Raw genomic sequence first — 8,314 nt, 5'->3', positions numbered from 1 at the left:
GAGGAGATTGATACGGGATCAGGAAATGGAATATCACGGAATGGAATATGGAATATGTTTTGCACCCCCTACTGTACACAAACCCGAACTGTCGGAGGCACAACATGCAGCAGATAAAAGTTGTGACACACGTTGATGAATCGGCACCGTGTGTGTGAGTGTGGGTGTCTGAGACGTGTTGGCCTGAGTAAATGTCCCAGGTTTGTCCCTGCCAACTGAGACCTCTGCAAAAAGGACGCCTTTGTTCAGAGGAGCGATGGTTTTCATGTGCGTCCCAGAGATTCTGGAGAGGCTGAGCTGAGAAAGCAGACAGTCTACAAGGCTGGTTCTGTTGTCACTGAGTGGTGATTGGTTCTCAGAACCTCAACATCATCAAGTCAGTTGAGTTGAATATTCTACCATTTTGTGTCTTTAGCTCAACAGTTTGATGATTTTTGCAAATGAACATTTTTGGACTCTCATTCATCCTGACAAGTTTTGCTTCCAACATCAGAGGTTTTATTCCAAAGTGTATTTAGAAAACTTACATTTGTGAGTCTTCTTTGTTCAGCGTTTGCTGCACCTCCCTCGAACACACACTCATGATCGAGTCTAACAGTACATTTAATCACTTCCACCTAGAAATGTCCCAGGGAGGCCGAGGGGAGCACCGTTTATGAAAGATACCAGTGTTGTTTAAAGAATCACATTGGATCCTTGAATTTGCTCAAGGCTAGAGATAAAAAAAAGCCCAAACTGAAGCCAGCACATTATCATGAATTAGACATTTATTCGTTTGGTTCCTTTTCGACGCCAATGCCACCTTTGTTCTCTTACTGAATTTCCAATTGTCACCACATTTGAAAAAATTAAAAGTTCCTTTCTTCAAGGGCTTCAAGATAATCCGCTGCAACGAGAGTTTGAAGGGTGTGTAGGGCTGGGTGACAAACAAAACTTTGCGTCTGATGCCCATCAGTGTTAGCAAAGTTTTGGACGTCTGATGCCCATCAGTGTTAGCAAAGATTTGGAGCCTGATTACAAGTCATCAAAATTAGCCTGAACCCAGTCTCTGACGTAAAGCTTGAATACTTTGCATTGAACATTTGATTAGCTCTGATTTTGACCTTCTTTTACCTGTTTCTTTTCAAATTTGTGTTCATCCATTTGTGACCTACGCTACATACTAACCTGTCATAGACGCTCGAGAAGTTTGGAGTTTTCAGTCCCTGAAAATAAGGCTCACGGTGACATATTCGAGGTTCGTCTCTGCCCCAGTGGAACCATGTCCGTAATCCTCTTCTTGTTGGTCACTTTGGATAAAAGTGTCTGCTAACAGAGAATGTAAATGTAATAGTAATTTATGGACACCTTTAATCTCACGTCACCCCCTTGATGTACTGCTGCGTTTGCAACGTCACGACCGATATGTTTTTGGTGTCCACCCCAGTTCTGAACTCAAGCCTGGAGAAAGGTTGATATAGACATAGAACAAAAGCACAGTAACATTTACTAAAAGGAGATCCTGGATTGGTAGAAGCCAGGCTCAACAGCTACCTCGTTGGGTGGTGTTCACGCACAGGGACCAGTGAAAATTATTGTGTTTGTTTGCATTCGTGGATGTGGAGGTATCCCTGGGTGTCGTGTCCACCTGCTCTCAGACTTAGCTGTGAGAGCTTTGCTTCGACGTCTGCTTCCTCCTTCTCCATTTCCGGCCTTCGTTCATGTTACAGACGTGATGCTCGGCTAACGCCGCATTCCCACCGTCCCTCCCCCCGTGGTTTGGCAACTCTCTGCTGGAGGTTTTCTTGGACATTTGGTCTTCCCGGTCTTCGCTGAGTTCGCAGTGATCCCTCTTGCTTTTGCCCTTGTCTCTGTCACCGTTACTCTCCTGACTGGACCCCGACCCTTGAGGAAACCTCTGATCAGAACTTACAGGAGACAACAGTGGATCAGACTGCTGAAGCACAGAGAAATGGTTAAAGGTGCTGGTAGCTGGGCCTGCCGGTTTAGTTCCAGCTCCACCACCGCTGCTTTTGCCCCATGAACCTAGAAACCCATTGCCCCCTGGATCTAATTGTTGGCTTTTTAATTCCAGGCCACCAGGCTTGGTGGTCAGATTTACGTAGGTTGTGTCATTTGGTCTGTTTTTGGAGATAGGTACCAGTTTCCATCCCTCGTCCTGAAGGTGGGAAACCCAACCTCCTCCGGGTGTGCGGTTACCGCGGCTCCGCCTGCCTCCCCCCATCCTTCCCCCACCCCTTTTTTTCCTGGACATGTGCTGCTCCCGGACCTTGATCTGTTCTCTGTTTTTCTCTGTCTCTTTGTAAATTTGCTCAATGGTCTTAGGACACGGAAGTCCTCTGCGAGGAACCCAGCTGTTTCTCCTGAGGTCTAAGATATCGAGGAGCATAAAACGGATTCTGGAGGAGGTCCTTCTCTCTTTAATGATTTTGTCTATCTGGGTGAAGTACTGATCCATGCATGGCTTGGCCTTTTCGTGATCCAGATCTTTTCCAATTATGGTGAGCAGCTTACAAAGACACTCAAGAGGCTCCTCGTCTTGTTTTCTGAGTAGTGTCATGACACAGTTGTGCATGATGGCCTCCGTCAGCATCTTCAACTTAAACAGCTCACCGATGAACTTCATGTTTCCCAGTATATGACGACGAGCCGCGTCTGAGGCTTTAGATTCTTTTTGGACCTTCTCAAGGTTCTCGTCCTGAGGCTGGTCTTCAAACTCCTTTTGGCAACGGTCGATCAGAAGTCTGTGAAAGGTAACGGGAACGTCTGGCGTGTCAGAAGCGGGGACGCTCAGACTCATGAGGCGGTGACATACTTTAGCATACATGACGGAGATACTGGGCTGGGAAATGGCCTTCGCAAAGATGATATCAATGACTCCTTTCAACTTCTCCTCTGTGTCAATAGTCAACCTTGTCACCCACCTCATCATCTCCTGAAAATTCTGAAGAGTCATTGTGTTAAGGATGCTGCACAAATGCTCGTACAACTCATAGGTCTCAACCTGGTCACTGTCACGGCAGTCGAACGACTTAGCACTGGGCTTCCATGAATTATTTAGTTGCATTTTGTTATTAAGAGCCAGACCGCCAGGGAATTTCCCCGGCTCCTTACTTTGATCCAACTGAAGGCATCGTGCGGCAGAAGGCGAGCCTCTTGGTCCTCCCAATAACCTGCCTCCCAGTTTTCTCAAATACGAGGGAGTAAAGTCAGGACCCAACAGCTGCGATCGCTGGGAGAGTTGCAGAGGAGTCTTGTTTATTTTTTCGAGGACTACATCGCCAACATCAGGCAAGCCCTCGGGTTTGATCACGCTGTCCTTGGCGAACCGTAGGCTCAGGAGAAAGTCGCTGTTGTATTGCCTCCTTTGTTTCGTAGGGTTCAGTGGCCCGCACTGCTGTTTGTGAGGAGTTTTTTGCTCGTTCCGTTGATACAACACCCTGCATACTTCAATGTCGTTGTTCTGTTTGTTTTTAGTGTTATCTCCAGCTCCAGTCGAAGGCTGAACCGGAACAACGGGACCATGATCTGCTATCGTGAAATCCACCTTCTGCTCTGTCACAAACTTGTCCACATCCTCATCCTCCAGTAAGAAATCCTTCCACTTCAGCTTGGCCTCTACCCACATTTCACCTACCTTCTCCGGGGGTGATCTTTTGCAGAGCAACCTGAGAATCTGTACCAGCAGCTCGGCGGCCTTTCCTAGTGGTAAGAGAAACCTTGAGATCTCACTGAAAAGTTGTCCCATAGGGATGCCCCCCACTTGGAGCAAAGGAGTTATGAGCTCAGCCAGGTGCAGCCAGATGTGAGGTGTATCGTCCGCAGTACCTGCCGCCGCCACCAGGATCTCCCCCAACCCTCTGTAATACTGCTGCGCCGGCAACATCCCTGCCTCAACCAGTTTGTGGAGCAAGCGGCCGATCTGCTCCTGAGAGTCAGTTCTGCGCTCCAGCGTCAGCGCCATGCTGCTCTGCACGAACAGATGAAGCGACGAGTCACTGACGAACTCTGCCACACATCGCAGAGCCTCGTTCACGTCCCCGACACGAAGGTATTCTTCTACTATAGCTGTCGACTTCTCCTTGATTTGGTCTGTAGTTGAGGCAGCGGCGCCCTCACACTCACGAATGCAGTGCTTCTCCATGGTAGAATGGATTTCGGTGGATTGTGAGCAAAGATTTGCGTTCCCTGCCGATATCGCAGCGCGGGACAAGCTGAGATGCAAACGAAAGATGAAAGGACTCGGCTCGGGAGATGAAAGAGTTGAAAGGCAACATTCTAAAACTGACCACCGTATTTCGGCCTCACCTGTGTTCGAAAAAAATCTCTGCCTCCAGACAGATTAGGTCATTTTTTTTTTTCACCGAAGCGTTTGATGATGTCACCTTCCGAGTGAAAACAGTCCACTGGTAAAAGTCAAACGTGTGCACGTGCTCCTCTGTTCACGTGGACGTCTGTAGTTAGAACCTTCACACTCCGTCGGCTGCGTGCGGTTCCGTCACTCGGCCTATTTTCAGAACAGCTGTTGCCGTTAAAAAAAAATCTCACTTTAGATTGAAGTCATTACACGTGCCCGAGGTGTCGGAGCGTGTTTTTCACACCGGCAGTGACATCAGCGGTGCAACGGGAGAAACTCTCTGATTACGCTGTGCCAGATCTGGTGAACCTAGAGCTCTGTGGTTCCTGGAAGGAAAAATACTGGGTGCAATTAAAAGCAGCAGCAGGCCTCTGGTGCAGCGGTTATATTTATTGGACATGTGACAAGACCGGCGGTCATTTTTAGAACCATTTCTTGGCGTTCATAACTCGTCAGGAACTGTAGGTTCGAACCGAGCTCCTGTTTCCACTGACTTTTCAAACTGTTATTCTTCACTTTCTCTCTTATCAGTTTTTCTATTTTCAGAAGTGAGTTTTTGTTTTTTTTCCTTTTTTCTGTTCAAACCGACCAGTTTGAAACTACAAACCGTCACGACGTCCCTCAATCAGACGGAGCTTTGATTTCAGCTTAGCAGGGAATCATGCAAAACAGCCTCTCATCAGAATTATAATTAGAACTTGGAAACGACACACAGGGTTCAACGCTGTGGCAAAGAGAAGTATGGCTTCTAAACGGAACTGCACTCGGTGTCTTTGGTTGTTGTTCACAGAACAGCGTAGTAGCTGCTGAGCCCACGGTCATTTGGACCATCGTGGTTCTGAAAAAAAAAAACGCCAGAGATGTTTATTATGTCAGAAAATACCTTCAGGAATCTATTTTTATTTTATTTTTTATATATTTTTAGCATCAGTTACAGTTCTACAATTCTACAGTTAGAACATTTTTTCCAAAAGGAATAAGAAAAGGAAATTGACTGAAACAACTCGACTAAAAAGTGAGTCCAGATAACGAACCAAATTCACTAAAAAAAAAGAATATATTTTAATATTCAAATATAGATAACAGTAAAATTGTGTATATATATAATATATTATTATTTTAATAGATTATTTTAGCAAAGCTGTTTTGTAAAGATAGACGGCAAAAATGTAGCCAAAAGATTTGATCCAATAAGATTGTCCTGAAAAGACAAACTTTCATTTAAAGTCCCGGCTAAAACATGTCACTATTTGTCTGTGGTTCAAAAAATGAGGCTTTAAACTCCAGATGTAAGAGAAGTGAAAATAGTTGAAGCTGTTGAGAGGCAGGTGAGTCAGAATACCTGCAGTCAGGAAGACTGACAGAAGCAACGAAATGAGTCAAAAAAAAAAAATTATTTAAATGAACGGTTTACTGACCGTCTGTGTGTGTCTGACCTGCAGATCCACAGTAAACAAACAGCTCTGTACACACACACACACACTCACACACACAGACTCTGTGGTGTTGAAGGAAATGACGGAGGGAGAAACAGAACGGCGTCAGTTTTTCTCCCGTGTGACTGATGTTTGTGGTCTGTGTGAAGGTCACGGCTGCCGTGCTTCGTCACCGTCCTCTCTTCCAACACTGACGTCTACATTTAAATGTCTCTGCCTGACAGTCTTCATGAAGTCGCTCATCAGTTCAGTCCACACACACACACTCACACACACACTCACTGCCCTCTTCCTGTCCCCAGCAGTGGTTGCCGTGGAGACAGCTGAGCCAGGGACCCCGTTCTCCTCACCCTCATCATCCTCATCCAGAGCCTGGGACTGTGACTGTGACTGATGTGCTGTGGACTCTTCATCGCCACCTAGCCGCCGAAGCAGGGTAAGACACGTTGCTGTTTTTTACTTTTTCAAGCCAACATTCTGCCTGGTAACCCAATCTGCTGACTCCTCCTGGCACAGAGATGCTGCTCTGAATCTGTAATGAGACGCATCAGGCCGCCGGGCCGCACATCAGCCGTCAGTCAGGAGGTTCGAACCGATGAGTGATCTATTAATTATGTTATTAATTATTGGTTTATTTTTTATGGAAACAGTAGCAGCCGGGACTGAATGGCCAATAAATATATCTGAGAATATCTGACGGAGGCCTCATCAAAACAACAGTTCATCCCCTTATAAAAAAAATATATATAAACTGACCAAACCTCCATTTTATCATAAACCAGATCCATTTTATACGCAAGGCATTAAACGTTTATTTCAGCAAATTTTAAAAATGATGCCGTCGAAAACAAAGTGCTATAAATATAACCTCAATAAAACATATTTATATATAAATAAAACAACAAGGTAAAAAAGGCAAGTAGCAATATATAAATAAAACAACAAGGTAAAAAATCAAATAGTATTATTAATTATTGATAGTGTTAAATTAGGATCAACTCACTAGCTAATAAATTAGCATTAGTTAGCGTACCTTCTTGAAAGGCTAACTTCCCGGATAATTTTAGTGATGTGTGAATCTAAGACACACAGAGACAGAGACAGAGACAGTTTGTTCAGATATATAGTTCTATAGTTTATTCTAGTTGTGGTAATATAGTAAATATTAAAAACATCAAGTAGAAATGGCCACATATATGTCCATACATAAATATATGTACTGTATGTACACAGCAGCAGAAGCAGGCGTTTCCGTTTCAGGACGTTATTGTGCTTGTAGTTTCTACATGGCCAGGGACGAGACACACGCACACACACACACAAACAACGGGTTTACATGAACACGCTAGCGCCCCCTGGTGTTCTCCTCCGTGGTGTGATTAACATGAAACAAACTCCTGAAGATTAGGAACTGACCCCGCGTCCACGCAGCACACGTCACAGGCCTCTGTCAATGTTGTCAAACAAAAAGCTTTTCAGTTTTTTTTTGTTTTTTTTGTTTTTTTTTCTCTTGTTTATGGCTCAGTGAAAGCTGCAGCGCGTAACTCCTGTCACTCACCCTGAGGAGGTCTGGAGAATTTTACAAAGACGTCGGAGACCGAGGCAATCTTTTATCGCGCCGCGGTCGAACGCTCATGATTTTTTTTAGCAGTAGAATCATCGAGTCCTGCGGGACTTCCTGTCGGACGTCGTTTTACTTCACTGTCATAACAAACGCTGGAACCGACCGTTGGTGGTGAGGGCGGTTTAAAAACAGGGTTAGAGACACATCGTCATGACGTCAACGTCCAGCGGTCGGTGAAGAAGATTTTCAGGTTCCCAACTACCAGACTGGTCCCATGATTATTTTAATATTTTTTAGTTTTTTATTGTAAAAAATAAAATGTTTTATTCTGAAAACTGACCTGTTAAGATGCATTTCAAAATAAAAGTCTTTGGCGAGCAGAGAAGATGGTGAACTTTTGGACTCTAAAATAATAAAATAATGTCTGGCATATATTGGTTATATATATTTTTTTTTTGTATCTGCTTTCAAGGGTGTGACTCTAAGATAGATTAAAAACATGCAGTTTTCAAGAAACAGTAAAATCCTGGACAGACGTCTAGTGTTATATGATCAGGTCAGACAGTGAAGTAAGTAACGAAGGCGGCCGTTAACGGGCAGAGGAAAAGTCCAGAGAAATCAACATCTGAATGAAAATCTTTGGCAAATTTCCACTGAATCTACAAAGTCCTTGACTAGTTTCCTGAGGAGTCGTGTTATCGATAGGAAGTTTGACGGTTTAAAGTGGCCGACGGTGACGCAACGGACATTCATTAGGAAGAGAGGTTACGCACTGCAGCTTTAGGACTGTAGCGGAGTCGACCCAGTTTGGTCTGGTGCTACGTTCCCACCCTGTTGACACCTGAAGAAGCTCAAAGGAAAAATCTCACGACAATCTTTTTGGAGGAAGTTTCATTCTAGTTTCTAGTCATATATTCGTGCAAAGATTAAAAATAAAGTGTCCACGTGTTGTAAACA

General features: G+C 44.5%; 1 pseudogene; it reads right to left on the bottom strand.

Moving 5' to 3' along the window:
- Positions 1-1,001: 1,001 nt before the first annotated feature.
- Positions 1,002-5,256, bottom strand: LOC103396789 (eukaryotic translation initiation factor 4 gamma 1 pseudogene; annotated as a pseudogene).
- Positions 5,257-8,314: the final 3,058 nt, after the last annotated feature.

This window comes from Cynoglossus semilaevis, chromosome 20, assembly GCF_000523025.1.
Source record: "Cynoglossus semilaevis isolate Cse_v1.0 chromosome 20, Cse_v1.0, whole genome shotgun sequence".
Lineage (NCBI taxonomy): Eukaryota > Metazoa > Chordata > Actinopteri > Pleuronectiformes > Cynoglossidae > Cynoglossus > Cynoglossus semilaevis.
This window is presented reverse-complemented; position numbering and strand designations above follow the sequence as displayed.